Source organism: Heloderma suspectum, chromosome 1, assembly GCF_057233095.1.
Source record: "Heloderma suspectum isolate Gila_16-S chromosome 1, 16-S_ref, whole genome shotgun sequence".
Taxonomy (NCBI): Eukaryota; Metazoa; Chordata; class Lepidosauria; order Squamata; family Helodermatidae; genus Heloderma; species Heloderma suspectum.
Window position 1 is genome coordinate 130,382,121 of NC_139458.1, and position 17,128 is coordinate 130,399,248.

The window sequence follows — 17,128 nt, forward strand, 5'->3', positions numbered from 1 at the left end:
ACGGCAGCGTGAGAGAAGATCTCTTTCGCGAGAGCGGAGGAATACGCCTCCGGAGAGAACCTTACCTTAAGTCTTTTAACTCCACAGGCCGAAGTGAGGTACAGCAAACCGTCCCCGTTCGCCTCTGCAGTCTACACTTCTGGATGGCGGAGGAACATCGTAGAGAACGTTTGTATATTGCTCGCAAGGTTCGGAGCGGAGGGATACACATATAAACGAGAGCTGCTTCGTATAGTTTGAGAGCCCAACAGAAACCCGTTTAAAAAAAAAAAACCAGTCCGCCCCCCTCTCCTCAGCCCTTTAAATACGCTGGAGCCTCAGCGAAGAAGACTGTCAGGGTAGTAGGAGCTGGTGGTTCCCGCGGGCGGCTTCGTAATCCGCGCAAACTGTGACCAGACAAGCCGAACGCGGCTCACGGGTTCGATAAACCTATTTCTGTAGGTTGCGGTGACAGTAGAGATAGAGGGCTGTCCCGGCAACTAGATAAGCTTCGCACGCCACAGCCCGTTCGACTGCGGGTCGCAAGTTGTGCAAGTCTGCATATATTACGTTCTCAAAGAGACCCGCTTTCCCACCCACACAGCTTGGGTGAGGCGCTATGGAGAAGACTCTGCTCGGGGTTCAATACTTGTATGAATCCTCTTCTCAAACCCAGCCAGAGCTTTCTGACTCATAGGTTGTTGGGTTGGGGTTCTTGTTTTCTCAAATGTTTCGAGCAAAAGGGAAGGTGACGGGCGTTACGAGGCTTGTCACCTGGGGACTCGGTCTATATTCTGTCAGGAAGCGCAGCAGCCATTTAAATATGCTCCTCGTGGACTTTGCGTGTCAAGAGTAAAAGAAAGAAAAACACACACCGCCTTCTGAAGAAAAAGGGACTTGAGGATGTGAAGACCAACATGCCATGTGCCGTTTGGTGCTACTTTATACACTTCAAGTCCCGAGAGAAAATAGCGGCGAGAGCTCCTGCAAACAAATATTCTTAAAATAAGAGGTGGGGAGATTACTTCAGTGTCCTGCTCTACCAAACTCCTCCAGTGTGGCCTGAGGGCTGCTGGCATTTATCTTCGATCTTTAGAGGGCCTGTCTGGTGTTGATTCGATGGTTAAAAGTTGCATATGAAAAGCACAAGCCTTCTCTATCCTTTCTCCACTTTCATTGTCCTAGATGTGAATATCTTCTGTGTCCCCCTTTCGCTTTTCTTGTTGCTCTGTAGTTTGCAGCAGTTTTGAGCCTCTGCGGATATTTTTTTATCCAAAGGTTTTCCTATTCATTTTTATGTATGTACATTAACGTCTGAAGCAGGGACACAGGTCAATGGTTGCAGCTACTTCTGTGTTTAGAGGGGGGAATGAAAAATCTTGCTATTTGTCTAGCCACTATCATCTTCCCTGTTTTCCCCACATCAGTTGTTGTTGTTCAGTCGTGTCCGACTCTTCGTGACCCCATGGACCACAGCACGCCAGGCCTTCCTGTCCTGCGCTCTCTCCCGGAGCGTGCTCAAGTCCATATTCATTGCATCAGTGATGCTATCTCCCCACGTCAGACATTCACGCAAATAGGCCTCTCTCATGAACAGTTATTTACCCATAATATCTGGCTTCCGTTAACATCTGCACCAGCAAGCATAGGGTTCCATCCCTTCCATCTCATTCATTTCAATGGGTGTACTCTAAGTAGGACTATATTGGATACAACCCACAGTTTCCTTCTTGCTAAAACCAGCAGTATTTCCCCTATTATTCTTTGTTTTTAAAACTGTTGTATTTGAGAAAGACTGGGAGACTTATGGTTGCTACAGTGCTTTTAGAATGCAATCCTACACATGCCTACTCTGAAATAAGTCCCACTGAGTTCAATGGGACTTGTCACAATCCCAGATAAGTGTGAATAGAATTGCAGTCTTAATTGCTTTACATTAGGAATAAAGTAAGGTGAAAAGTGGGCAACCTGAGACAAATTAAGAGAAGGGACAGAAAAAGTATTAGTTTTTCCTATAAGTTTTCAAGGTCCTAAGTATAGAGAGTGATTTTGCAAACCTCTTAAGTGCCATTTTTTAGGTCGGGCCTGACTATTTTATTCTTTTTAAATTATGCAGTTATGATTTCAGTTTCTTCCAATACACCATTAACATGGGGGTTGCCACTTTTTTTTTTTACTGCCCTTGCTCCTGTACCTTTAAGAGCCACCTGAGATACAGAAATATAGCCAGTAAAGCTTTTCCCAATATGGGGATAGAATAGTGAGGAAAGCCTACATTCTGTCATGTCATGCTGCTGTTAAAGATTGGGGTGGGGGGGAGGAATGGCAACCTTAGTTAAAGCATTGGTCTATATCTAAAAGTCATATAGCAACTGACTGTTACTGTCTTGAGTTGTTGCATCTTACCTACCCAACTGTAAATGTATATCTGCCTAATCAATTGCATATATGGAAGAGAAGACTGAGGGGAGATAGGATAGCACTCTTCAAGTACTTGAAAGGTTGTCACAGAGAGGAAGGCCAGGATCTTTTCTTAATCATTCCAGAGTGCAGGACACGGAGGTCGATGGTCTTATAAGCCCTTTCCAACCCTACTATTCTGTGATTCTAGGTTGCCTAAACTAGTTTGCTTAACAATAGCAGTATCAATAGGCAATAAGGATTTGTGTGTTTTAATGCCTGATAATGCTATGCTGGACTATGCATTACATTAACCCACTCCTATGGATTAGTGTGAAATGCGGCCAAACCAAAGACCTCCGTAATGGCTCTTGGTCATAATTTTGCAACATAAGTGTGATGGAGTGGGAACATGGGAGTGAGGAGAGGAGCACCAGAGCAACCTGATGTCAGCATGCATCCTAGAAGTGAAAGGACTTATTTTGCCTGTAAAGCAGTGGTTTTAAAAGAACATTTGCCACGTCATTTTAGCTCAAGGGAGCTGGACCAGCAGGAATTGCTGCACTCACAACCGCTTCCATGGTACTGAGAACTGGTTTTGATACTGGTTTTGCCTCAGGTTTGGTTAGGCTCATTATATCTGCTTAGCTGGATTCAGTGTATGGTGTAGTGGTTAGAGTATTGGTTGAGGACCTGGCAGACCCAGGTTCATATCCACCCTTAGCCTTGAGGTTCACTGGGTGACTGTGGGCCAGTCACTCTCTCTCAGCCTAACCTACTTTACAGGGGAGAGGAGAATCATGTGCACCGCCTTGAGCTCTTTGGAGCAAGATGGGATATAAATTAATAATAAAATAAAAATGATTAATTGCCACTTGTGTGTGTGTCTTCATTCTACTGCTAGTTTGTGTGTGTATGTTGTATAACATAAATAGTGACTGCAAAAAGTTTTGAGCTGGTCTCTGGCACTAGATCTTTCTGGTCCCAAGAATAGGAAATATTGGGAAATATTTCTCATTTGTGTTAAAAAAAGGTTTCGCTGACATCTGCACACCAAAAATAAGAGTTGCTGTCAACTGTAAAAATGTATAAAACTGAAGACACTTGTTATTGTAATATAATAAATTTATTTAAAAATTACAGTAGCAGGGTTAACAGATGATCAATACTAAACGATAGATGGCCTCCTCAAGTTGCACAGAGAACCTTCTGTGTGTACCAGGGCCTATTTACATAGATCCAGATCCTAGTTAATACTTAAGGTTCTAGCTCAGAGGTGGGCAATATGTTGCCCTCCAGATGTTTTGGCCGACACTCCCATCAGCTCTAGCCAGTGTAGTCAGTGGAGAGGGGTCATGGGAGTTGTAGGCCCAAACATCTGGAGAGAGACAAGTTGTCCACCCCACCTTACTCTACATTCTCATTAAATTTACTGTTATGTTTGTGGATAGCCTCGCATTCCTAATCAGTTGTTATAGATACTATGTGGACCCTGCCCCCCGGTGTTTCTCCCATCTCATGATACTTTCAAAGCCATTCATCTTTTCCAAATCCAAAATCAAAAGTAAGAAGTGTCTGCTTCAGGGTGAACTGCTAGCCAAACTGTTGAAGTGCAATTCCCTGTCACTCAACTTGAATGATCCCCCAAAATAATTTTTATTGATTATAAGATTGTCTTCCAAAGAATGATCAAAGCAAAGATGTGACCAATAGAACTATCTGATCATGTGGTACTTTTAGGATTATTTCAGACAAGTATTCCATGTGTGGGGTTTCAGGAATTCCCCTTTTCCCTTTATTTCTTTACACAGGTGAATAGTACTCACCCTAAGCGGTTGGACCATCAGGCAAATGGTTGAGATACAAGTCTATTTTGTATTTTACTATCATCCTCAACAACAAGCTTTTCAGAGCCCTCCCTCTTTGACAGTATGTAAATTTGGAATGAAAGTGGGTAACAGCTCATTGAACATCACAGTTCTCCCTGAGGCTTTTATCAAACAATGAGATAAGAATCTTTGGAACAGTCTGCCTGTCAAAATGTGGGGCAAATTCAATGGCAGTTTTATTCAAAGCAAGATTTTCCTCATTTTGAGCTATATAAACATACTGGAATCAATTGTCTTTGATATTGGATTGGCTATGCCTTGTGTCCAACCACTTCTTCCTCCTTTTACTCCAACCATTTCTTGTTTCTTTTTTTTCACTTTTTCATAACGGCCAGTTTGTCTTTTGGAGAATTTATATAAAGATTTTATAAAGAGAAGGGGACTTGCACCACCTGGCCCTGCTTTGTGGGGTGAGGGTAGAGAGTGGCTAATTTACTATCTCATCATAACATGGTCATTCTGCCACTTCCCTTCTCAAACCACATGCTATTCTAAAGCGACATTTATCCAAGGTACTACAGTCACCACATGAGAAATATGTTGTCTTTATTTCTCACCATTTTATTGCCAGTTTTCTAGTACTATTGCCAGTTTTCATTGAGTGGGGGGGATCTCAAATTACTAGCTTAATTCCTCTTTTAGATCTGTAAAATAATAGCATCTAGTGGTCTGATAATTTATAACAATTCTCATTTCTGTTCCCATAAGTGAAAGTCTTCTTGCTAGTAACCTGCCAAGATGTCCAATCAGATTAGACAGCCACTGAAGCAGCAACCAGAACTAAACCACTATCATCCCCAGAATGCCACGCAATCAATTGATGGTTCTTTGTCATTGCTTTTGATACCATTAAACATAGTATCCTTCTGGACTGGGGATGTGAATTGGGAGTTCGGGGTACAGTGATACCGTGATTCCTCTTCTGTTTGCATGACCACTGCCAGAGGGTATCTTTGAAGGACTACTATTTGGACCCATGACTCTTATGTTATGGGGTGTCCCCCCCATGCTATTTAACATCTACTGCCTTGTTGTGGCGAAGGGGCTTGTGTAACTCAGTGAAGCCATAAGCTATGCCGTCCAGGGCCACCCAAGATGGACAGGTCATGGCGGAGAGTTCTGATAAAATGTGATCCACTGGAGAAGGAAATGGCAACCCACGCCAGTATTCTTGCCAAGAAAACCCCATGGAACGTATCACAAGACTAAAAGATATGACACCGGAAGATGAGCCCCTCAGGACGGACGGTATCCAATATACTACTGGGGAAGAGCAGAGGGAATTTCCAAGTAGTGCCAGAAAGAGTGAAGCAGCTGGGCCAAAGCCGAAAGGACACTTAGCTGTGGATGTGTCTGGTGGTGAAAAGAAAATCCGATGCTGTAAAGAACAATATTGTTTAGGAACCTGGAATGTTAGATCAATGAATCAAGGTAAGCTGGAGGTGGTCGAACATGAGAGGGCAAGATTGAACATTGACATCTTGGGAATCAGTGAACTAAAATGGACAAGCATGGATGAATTTAATTCAGGTGACCATCATATCTACTACTGTGGGCAAGAATCCCTTAGAAGAAATGGAGTAGCACTCATAGTCAACAAAAGGGTGGGAAAAGCAGTACTGGGGCACAATCTCAAAAACGATAGAATGATCCCAGTACGAATCCAAGGCAAACCAATATCACAGTAATTCAAGTCTATGGCCCAACCACTGAGGCGGAAGAAGCTGAGGTTGATCGGTTCTATGAAGACCTACAACACCTTCTAGAACTAACACCAAAAAAAGATGTCCTCTTCATCATAGGGGATTGGAATGCTAAAGTAGGAAGTCAAGAAATCACTGGGATAACAGGCAAGCATGGCCTTGGTGAGAACACGCTGATCAGAGCAAACACTCTTTTCCAACAGCACAAGAGGCGACTCTACACATGGACATCACCAGATGGTCAATATCGAAATCAGATTGATTATGTCCTTTGCAGCCAAAGATGGAGAAGCTCTATACAGTCAGTCAAAACAAGACCTGGAGCTGACTGTGGCTCAGATCATGAGCTTCTTATTGCAAAATTCTGGCTTAAATTGAAGAATGTCGGGAAAACCACTAAACCATTCAGGTATGACCTAAATCATATCCCTTATGAATATACAGTGGAGGTGAGGAATAGATTTCAGGGATTAGACCTGATAGACACAGTGCCTGAGGAACTATGGACAGAGGTCCGTAACATTGTTCAGGTTAAATCCATCCCAAAGAAAAAGAAATGCAAGAAAGCAAAGTGGCTGTCTGATGAGGCTTTATAAGTAGCTGAGGAAAGAAGGGAAGCAAAAAGCAAGGGAGAAAGGGGAAGATATATCCAACTGAATGCAGATTTCCAGAGAATAGCAAGAGAGAGAAGAAGGCCTTCTTAAATGAACAATGCAAAGAAATTGAGGAAAACAATAGAATGGGAAAGACTAGAGATCTTTTCAAGAAAATCGGAGATCTCAAAGACGTTTTGTGCAAAGACAGGCATGATAAAGGACAAAGAAGGCAGGGACCTAACAGAAGCAAATGAGATTAAGAAGAGGTGGAAAGAATACGCAGAAGAACTATACAGGAAAGATCTTAATGTCCCTGATAGCCATGATAATATGGTCACTGAACTTGAGCCGGACATCCTAGAAAGTGAAGTCAAGTGGGCCTTAGGAAGCATTATTAACAACAAAGCTAGCGGAGATGACAGTCTTCCAGCTGAGCTATTTAAAATCCTCAAAGATGATGCTGTTAAAGTGCTGCACTCAATATGCCAACAAATTTGGAACACACAACAGTGGTCACAAGACTGGAAAAGGTCAGTTTACATTCCAATTCCAAAGAAGGGCAATGCCAAAGAGTGTTCAATCTACCGTACAATTGCACTCATTTCACATGCCAGCAAGGTGATGCTCAAAATCATACAAGCTAGGCTTCAGCAGTATGTGAACCAAGAACTACCGGAAGTACAAGCTGGGTTTCGAAGAGGCAGAGGAACTAGAGATCAAATCGCCAACATTCACTGGATCATGGAGAAAGTGAGAGAATTCCAGAAAAACGTCTATTTCTGCTTCATTGACTATGCTAAAGCCTTTGATTGTGTGGATCACAACAAACTGTGGCAAATTCTTAAATAGATGGGAGTACCAGACCACCTTACCTGTCTCCTGAGAAACCTGTACAAGGGTCAAGAAGCAACAGTAAGAACTGGACATGGAACAACCGATTGGTTCAAAATTGGGAAAGGAGTACGACAAGGCTGTATATTGTCACCCTGCTTATTTAATTTATATGCAGAGTACATCATGAGAAACTCCGGGTTGGATGAACCACAGGTCGGAATTAAGATTGCCGGGAGAATTATCAACATCCTCCGATACGCAGATGATACCACCCTAATGGCAGAAAGCAACGAGGATCTAAAGAGCCTCTTGTTGAGGGTGAAAGAGGAGAGTGCAAAAGCTGGTTTGAAACTCAACATTAAAAAAACTAAGATCATGGCATCTAGCCCCATCACTTCCTGGCATATAGAAGGGGAAGAAATGGAAGCAGTGACAGATTTAATTTTCTTGGGCTCCACGATCACTGCAGACGGTGATTGTAGCCATGAAATTAAAAGACGCTTGCTCCTTGGGAGGAAAGCTATGGCAAACCTAGACAGCAGAGTAAGAAGCAGAGACATCACCTTGCCAACAAAGGTTCGTATAATCAAAGCTATGGTTTTCCCAGTAGCAACGTAAGGCTGTGAGAGCTGGACTATAAGGAAGGCTGAGTGCTGAAGAATTGATGCTTTCGAACTGTGGTGCTGGAGAAGACTCTTACGAGTCCCCTGGACTGCAAGGAGGTCAAATCAGTCCATCCTAAAGGAAGTCAACCCTGAGTGCTCATTGGAAGGACAGATACTGAAGCTGAAGCTCAAATATTTTGGCCACCTAATGCGAAGAGAAAAGTCACTGGAAAAGACCCTGATGCTGGGAAAGATTGAAGGCAAAAGGAGAAGGGGACGGCAGAGGATGAGATGGCTAGATAGCATCACCGATGCAATGAATATGAATTTGAGCACACTCCGGGAAAGAGCGGAGGACAGGAAGGCCTGGTGTGCTATGGTCCATGGGGTCATGAAGAGTCGGACATGACTTAACGACTGAACAAGAATGTAGCTGCTGGGAGATGTCTTCTGGGGATTTGAGGTTAAATGCCCACAAGATGCTGATGGCACTCTGCTAGGTTTGTGGCCACCTCACCCTACCATTAAGTAGAGTGAGGTGGCCACCTCATGTGGCAGATGCTGAGGGGCAGGAAGCAGGCAGCAGTGAGGTGTTGGAGGACTCAGCTGTATGTGCCTCCTGAGCTAACCTGCTGCCCTCAGGTTCAGCGAAGGGTGCTATCCTTTTGCCAAGGTTGAAGTAAGATTCAGCTGCTAGTCCAGTTGGCTTCTATACATTGAATGGGTTGGGGAGCTTCTTGTCCTTCACCTGAAGCAGTAAAATGTCTTGGACCAGCCCTGCACTCAGTTGTATTTCTCCTTGTCCTCTAAGTTACGTGGGGTGGTAGAAGAGTTGAATTGTTGGCTGAACTTGGTAATGGATTCAGTGAGGGCAAATAAACTGACACTCAATCCCAATAAGATGGAGGAACTATGGGTAGATGATTCCCTGGCCTGGGGAGAGAGGCTCTTACCTGCTTGGGATGGGGCTACATTCCCTGTGTTGCAGAATTTTACCTTTCTCCTTGGCTCAGCCAGACAACAGACACCGACTTTTGTTTGCACGGATGTTTATTACCAGAACACCAAGGTGTGGTGCAGTCAAGAGTTGCCAATGTGGCCCCTCGGGAATGGACCCAGAACAACAGGTGACTTTGGTATACAAATACAACAGGTGACTTTTATACAAATAAGTAAACAAGGCACATAACGTAAGCTTTGGTCAGTATTTGGTGCAGTGCTGAGTCAAAGGGCTACAAACTTCCTTCAGAGGAAGTTTTCTGGTTTCCAGAGGCAAGGGCCCTGCTAGGCATTGTGACTCATGTGCAGTAAGTTAATTAGCCCCCATCCTTTAGCACTAATTCAGTCACTACATCCTTTTTCATACATGACCCTTGGCACCTCAGCAACTAACAATGCAAGTGGTATTTTTCCACTTCACCTCTGAAATGCCAGATTTGCTGCTTGGGGCAGGAGTACTCCTTGATTCACCTATCATGAGGGTCAGCATGGAGTGCTTTCTACCAGCTTAGGCTGGTGTGCCAGGGATAGTTTGCCAACAGTAGTTTAAACGTCCCACTTAGAATACTCTAATGCGTTGTATGCAGGACTGCCCTTGAAGGTGTTCAGAAGCTGCAACTAGTTCAAAATGCAGTGGCCAGGATTTTAACGGGTAGTTTGCTGGGGATGTATCTCCCCAGTTTTGAGAGATCTACATTAGTTGCCAGTTTGCTTCTGAGCCCAATTCAAGGTGCTAGGTTGTGGTTTGGGGGTTTTGTTTTGTTTTGCCTTTTAAAGCCATTCATGGCTTGGGACCTAGGTATCTTAAAGACTGCGTACATGTATATCAACCTGCCCAAATGTTAAGATCTTCAACTGTGGCCCTTCTTAGAGTGTAGCAACAAAGGAGAGGGTAGCAGCAATTTGTGGTACACCCTCCACCAAAAGCATTGCCTGACACATTATTATCTTTTAGGGATCTGGTTAAGATAATTTTATCCTTTCAGACATTTATATTTTAAGTGCTAGAAATGTCACTTTTCCATTCTGCTGTTATGGTTTGTCTGATTATTTTATTGATTTTAATTTGCTCTGTTGTATATTTTACTGTTTTGGATTTTAAATTGCATTGTAAACCACCCTGGGATAAATATTATGAAGGGTACAGAAATGCCTTAAATAAATAAATCTAGAAATTGCTGCAGGAAATTCTCAACAAAATTAACTTCATTAAACAATAAGCTGTCCTGTATAAGTATTCCCTATTTATTTTATATATTCTGTGCTTCTGTTGGCATGTTTGAGACAGCTATCAAAATCAAGATTTATGCAAGCAATGACAACAGATCAATATTAAATAGTGGTAGAGCACATGCCTTGCATATAGAAGGTCCGAGGTTCAGTCCCTGGTATCCCCAGTTAAAGGACCTTGGGTAGCAAGGCTGGAAACAACTTCTGCCTGAGACCTTGAGAGCCAATGCCAGCCTTCCCCAACTTGGTTCCCTCCAGATGTGTTGGATGTCAATACATCCCCATCCAGTATTGCCAATGGCAAGAAATGCTGGGAGTTGCAGTCCAAAACATTAGGAGAGTATTATGTTGGGGAAAGCTGTTAGATATACTGAACTAATTGGATGAATTGTCTTCCTCAGTATAAGGCAGCTTTATATGTTCAGTGACAGCAAGAAGGCGGTAGTTGGTTATGATGACCCTTTCTCAGCTGCATTTAACAGTACTGACAAGGTCAAATTAGTTACTACATAAAATCCAGTCTGTGATTCAAGAGAGTCCCTGTGTAATAACTAGTTCAAGTTAGATGGTGTGAGAAAGTAATACAGCATGATATATCTGGGATATGTAGCCTGTAACAACCACTACCACCTGTTTATGGAGCTGGGGAAGTTTGAAATCTACAGCTTCTCCTCTCATGATATTCACCTGCTGAACTGTCACATTTATCTAATCAAGGCACAAAAGGCATCCTAACTTGCAAGTCTCAAAACTTTAGAAAATAATGTGTAAAAATAAAGGACCTAAAGAATTGTCTGAAAGATCGCATCAAGGCTAGTGCTTCCAACCCATCACTCTTTGTTTAAACTTTGGGGGGAAAGAGATTCCATTTGTCTGCAAAAGCATGCAATTCTCTTCAGGTTGTTTTTCCTCATTTGGCAGACAAAGATTGCTTTCTTTCTGCTTCATCGGCAAATACATCAGGAAATCTGTCAGTGCATGACATCTATTTGAGAAATAAGAGAACAGGAAAGTATGTTGATATAAAACAGTTTGCTTGTTTGTTTTAACTATACTGAATTTCCAAAATGTTCTTAAAATATTTATTTATAGACCTATGTCAAAGACTGCTGAAAAACAATATGAACTTATTGGTTGCAAATGGCTAATGGTTACTATCTATTCTACAGGTTCCATTATGGTTGAAATCCCACTGTGCTGTGACACTACTGCATAATGGCTATCCTCTCTATTGTGTCCAGGACAGGTAAACTTAAGCTCCAAGCTGTAATGCCCACCCATTGTTCTAGCCCTCTCCACTCTTCCCATCTCTTTGAGCACTCTCCTGGCAGGCAAAACATTCCTGTGTTATCCTCCCTCTTGCTCACTCTCTACCACAACTGGTTCCATCTATTCATGTTAGAACTCTCCTCTTTAGCATTTTTTAAAATTTTATTTTGGCTGTTTTGAGAAATAACTCTGTTGAAATTCTCCATTGGTTTGCCATATCCTCCTTCAATGAAAACTGAATTTTGGCTCCCCTGTATTTTTTTTCTTCCTTGAAATTTATTTATTGCATTTATATCCTGCCTTTTTCCTCCAAGGAACCTCAGGTGGTGTACATAATCCTCCTCCTACTTCCATTTCAGCCTTACAACAACAACCCTGTGAGGCAGGTTGGGCTGAGAGTCTGGCCCAAAGTCACCCAGTGAGCTTCCATTGCCAAGTGGGACTAGAACCCAGATCTCCTAGCTCCCAGTCCAACAATCTAACCACTATAACACAAACTTGTCTATTAACATCATGTGAATCAATTAGGCTATATTATTTCAGAAGTCTCTCTGTCTATTTGTCTATCTGTCTGATAGCTGGTCCCAACTGTACAATCCAAGTAGCTGCAACAACAGTAAAACAGAAATCAATGTATAATTCCTGTATCTGGGCCAGTTCTGATATATATAACCCTTTACATTTTCCTTCCTGCAGAAAGTGTTAAAATGTGCCATTTGTAAAGTTATAACTGTTCAGAAGTTTGTCCAGTTTAGTATGTTGGAGCTCTGGGTTAGTTTGTTCCTGCCCACATACTTCCCTTCTCTGACTCAAGAAGGGGGTTCTGTGTAATATTGATGGTCTCTGAATCCCTAGATGTCTCCAGTTGTTCTCATCAGCGAACACACAGATCACATGGAGCACTTCTAACATTTAGCAACTTATCTTTTAAAACTGACAGATGTAACTAGGTGAGTTGCATGAAACAACCTTCCCAGCAGAAGCCGCTTAAACAAAAAGGTGGGGGAGGAAATGGTTAATTAAAGGGCCAGTAGCCAGGAGTAGCTTTCCCAGTCCACATTGAGCAAGCTAGTGTTGCAGTTGCATTTTGTGTGTGTGTCTTTGTGTCTTTGTGTCTCACCACCACAGATCAGGTCTGAAAAAAGAAGGGAATCATTGAACAAGTTAGTGTTGCAACTGCATTTTTTGTAATGCAACACCACCACAAATAAGGTCTGAAAAACATGAAAAATACTAGAATGAAGCAATCTCATCTTCATTCTCTGTAACAATGAAGTGAACAAATAATGCCCATTCCAGAGAAAACAGCTAGCATGGAAGTAACCACAGAATCGGGGGAGGGGTGGGGAATGTGTGGGCCTCCAGCTGTTGGTAGACTGCAACTCCCATCAGCACTATCCAAGATAGCTAGTGGTGAGAGATGATGGGAGTTGGAGTCCAGTAACATCTGGAGGGCCACATGTTCCCCATCCCTGATCTAAGGGCCATCTTTTAGATTAAATTCAAGATTAAATTATTTGAAAAGCTTGTTATTTCAGGATTGGAAATGTTTATACCCATGATCTGAAACACAATGGGTTTGGGGTCAAAATGGCCCCTCATCCTCCCTAAATGGTATTCCTGAAGTCTACATCCTTTTATAGCTCTGCAGGCTGATCCTAAACATGTTTACTTGAAAGTAACACCCATTGAATTCAGTTGGACTGTCACATGCTTCCTAGTTAAGTAAAACCAGAAAGTATTGAGGCACCTTAAAAACTTACAGATCTATTGTGGTATAAGCTTTCATAGAGCAGAGCCCACTTCTTCAGATACATCAGACCAAGTAGATTCTAGGCTATGAAAGCTTATGCCACAATGAAGCTGTTACTCTTTAAGGTGCCACAAGACTGGTTCCACTTTGCCACTTTGGTGCCACTTTGGTGCCACTTTGGTGCCAAAGGTGCCACTTTGTTGCTTTTGTTGTAACAGTATAATAAGGTTATGCATCTGGAACCCTAAGAAAGTTAAGTCCTACTGAAATCCATGGAACTTAGCATGATGAGAACAGCAACTATGCAATTTCACTATATGGATACTAGACTGTAATAAAGTATGGAGGCTTCTGCTAGTGCCCTCAAGGCAAAGAATTCCAGGTCATGTATAGCAGCTGAGCAGCAAGAGAAAATGTTATTTTATCATTTTTTGATCTTGAGGCTGTACCAAAGTGTACAGCCATAATATTAGAAAATCTAGGTCCCCTTGCTGGTATGTAATTTTGGGGGCAGTTCTCTGAGTAACTCTAATGATTAACTGGACTCAAATAACAAAACTATTTGACAACACAGGATCAGCCTTTAAATCCTACCACAGCGAATTGCTTTATACCCCTACTACTATGTCATAGCTGCTGCTTCCCCATGGTGTGTGAATATAACAACCCTACGGGCGAGACCTATTGTGTAGATCTCTCTCCCCATCCCAAATCACCACCTGTCATAAGAGAGATGGGCAGCAATCAGGTGGGAAAGAACCATGCAGCCAACCCTGTCCACACTGTCAATCTCCATATTTAACTCTCAGAACCGCTGTCTAACTCTCAGAACCGCTGTCTATTCTCTGAGAAATCATGGAGGACAGGGGAAGTGCCAAATGACTGGAGGAGGGCTAATGTTGTCCCTATCTTCAAAAAGGGTAAAAAAGAGGAACCTGGGAACTACAGACCAGTCAGTCTGACATCAATCCCTGGGAAAATTCTGGAGCAGATGATAAAGCAATCCATCTGGAAGCACCTTGAAAACAATGCCGTGATTACTCAAAGCCAACATGGATTTCTTAAAAACAAGTCCTGCCAGACAAATCTGATCTCATTTTTTGATCAAGTCATCTCCCTTGTGGACCGTGGGAATGCTGTAGACATCATATACCTCGACTTCAGCAAAGCTTTCGACAAAGTGCCCCATGATAGCCTGATGAGCAAACTAGCTCCAGGTGGGCTAGATGAAACAACGATCCGGTGGATCCACAGTTGGCTACAGAATCGGACTCAAAGAGTGCTTATCAATGGGACCTTCCCAAACTGGGGAGAGGTAACGAGTGGGGTACTGCAGGGCTCAGTCCTGGGCCCAGTGCTCTTCCACATTTTTATTAATGACTTGGAGGAGGAGGTGCAGGGAATGCTGATCAAATTTGCAGATGACACCAAATTGGGCGGGATAGCTAATACTTTGGAAGACAGAAACACAATTCAAAGTGATCTGGATAGACTGGAGTGCTGGGCAGAAAACAGCAGAATGACATTTAATAGGGATAAATGCCAAGTTCTGCACCTAGGAAAAAGAAACCAAATGGTCAGTTACAAGACGGGGGATACGTGGCTCAATAACACTACAAGCGAGAAGGATCTTGGAATTGTTGTTGATCACAAGCTGAATATGAGCCAACAATGTGATGTGGCTGCAAAAGAGGGAAATGCTATTTTGGGCTGCATTAATAGAAGCATAGCTTCCAAATCCCGGGAAGTACTAGTTCCCCTCTACTCAGCACTGGTTAGGCCTCATCCGGACTACTGTGTCCAGTTCTGGGCACCACACTTTACAAAGGATGCAGACAAACTGGAGAGGGTTCAGAGGAGGGCAACAAAGATGATCAGAGGACTGGAAACAAAGCCCTATGAAGAGAGACTGAAAGAACTGGGCATGTTTAGCCTTGAGAAGAAAAGACTGAGGGGAGATATGATAGCACTCTTCAAGTACTTGAAAGGTTGTCACAGAGAAGAAAGCCAGGATCTCTTCTTGATCATCCCAGAGTGCAGGACACGGAATAATGGGCTCAAGTTACAGGAAGCCAGATTCTGGCTGAACATCAGGAAAAACGTCCTGACTGTTAGAGCAATACGACAATGGAACCAATTACCTAGGGAGGTGGTGGGCTCTCCCACACTGGAGGCGTCCAAGACGAGGCTGGACAGCCATCTGTCAGGGATGCTCTGACTTGGATTCCTGCACTGAGCAGGGGATTGGACTCGATGGCCTTGTAGGCCCCTTCCAGCCCTACTATTCTATGATATAGATACCACAGCCATGTGAGACTGCATTATGAGAAAGTATCGCCCAGATAGCTGCAGTTGTGTATGAAGAAGACCATGGGGACTGACTCTAGAGCAGGGTGTAGAACCTCAGGCCTGGGGGCCAATTCCTGCCCCCTGGGGTTCCCCAGATGGCCACGCCCCTTTCCCCAAATATTGATTCTTTGGTGGTTTTCCAACTTTTGTGCATCCTCCCCACCACCATTCTAAAAGGCTGAAATGCTTCTCCTAAGCCTTAATAACTGGAAGTCAGAGGTGTAGGGAGCAATCCTATGCCCCCTAGATAGAGTATGGGGGGCCATAGGATAATGTGGATTCCTGGATCTGAGGTCAGAGATAGCCCTGCAGATTCAGGAATCCACATTCTACTCCCCTTCCCCCTCACAGCTGTCATGGAGAGGGGGTAAAGGGTGTTTGTTGGTGGGTGGAGAGGGGAGGGCGACTGGGGAAGCCGGGATAAGACATATCCCAAGGCCTCTCCAGCCTCCTTCCCTCCCAGTCTGATGCACACCAGCTAGATGGGTGTAAAAGCCCATCTGGTCAAAATGCAGAGCAGGAGGAGTGCGGAGGTGAAGATCACCTCCACTGCTCCTCCTGCCCTGCATAGGAAGCCTTAGGGCATCACCATAGGATTGTGCCCTAAATGCTGGTCTTTTTTGGTATTCTGACCCTACCTCTTTTGTCTCTGGCTCTGCCGCTTTTGCCTTCAGCCCTGCCCAGCACTAGGATGCAGCCGCCGAGAGCTTCTCCAAAATGGAACTTGGCCCTTGGGTGGAAAGAGGTGCAACACCCCTGCTGTAGAGAGACAACAAGCAATGCCTACTTTAGCTGCTCTGTTAACCTGTACCGGAGAGCTGCTTTGATTACTGCAGTTTAGCTGTAATTTGGTTATTGTTATTATGATGACTACTTTATGAGTTATTCAAACCAACATCCATGTTATAACTCTAAATTATACTGCAATAGTCCTTGTACCTTTTGCACTGTAAACATTCTTATAGATCCACCACAGTACGCACAGCAGCTTAACATGTTGATTATTATTCTTATAGATCCACCACAGTACGCACAGCAGCTTAACATGTTGATTATTATTATCAGACACTGTTTCAAGACCCTTGAGAGACATTTTACACCCTACAGAACACAATGCTCATTGGCTTTATCCCCCTGGCCTCAGCCGTCGTCTTGTCCTCTGCTGCAAGCTCTCTCTGGGAATGGTGGGGAAGTGTGCAGCAGCTGCTGCTGCTGTTCCTGCATCCCAGCTTCCTGGAGTTTGCTGTGTCAGACAGAAGCCATTGTGGGCTTCTCCCCAATCATCGCTCTCCTCTGTGCCAAATGTCTGCGGAACAGGGGTGAAGGGACAATGAGCAAGTTTCAAATCTCAAGTCACATTCAGCTGTTTTTCAGAATTCACTTTGGCATTTGAAACAAGGCTTACTTATCTGGGGTAAATATCCCCATTTCAGCTGGCCAGAAAAGATCCTGGGTGAGGATCCAAAGAGCTCCTTAGGCATGTGCAATTGGTTCTGCACATACACAGAGCTTTCCTGGTGGT

General features: G+C 43.5%; 1 protein-coding gene and 1 long non-coding RNA gene across 4 annotated transcripts in view; one reads left to right on the forward strand and one right to left on the reverse strand.

Annotated features, from left to right (window-relative positions):
* Positions 1–6,509, reverse strand: part of KMT5B (lysine methyltransferase 5B) — a 60,363-nt gene extending 53,854 nt beyond the window's left edge. For all 3 annotated transcript variants that reach the window (XM_084857422.1, XM_084857384.1, XM_084857392.1), the window contains exon 1: positions 66–6,509. The gene's annotated coding sequence lies outside the window, so the exon portion shown is untranslated. The remainder of the gene's footprint in view (positions 1–65) is intronic.
* On the forward strand, positions 329–16,748 carry LOC146357866 (uncharacterized). The gene is made up of 3 exons (XR_014792225.1): positions 329–991; positions 11,405–11,481; positions 16,281–16,748. It is a non-coding gene; the product is annotated as an uncharacterized LOC146357866 (long non-coding RNA).
* The last annotated feature ends 380 nt before the right edge of the window (positions 16,749–17,128 follow it).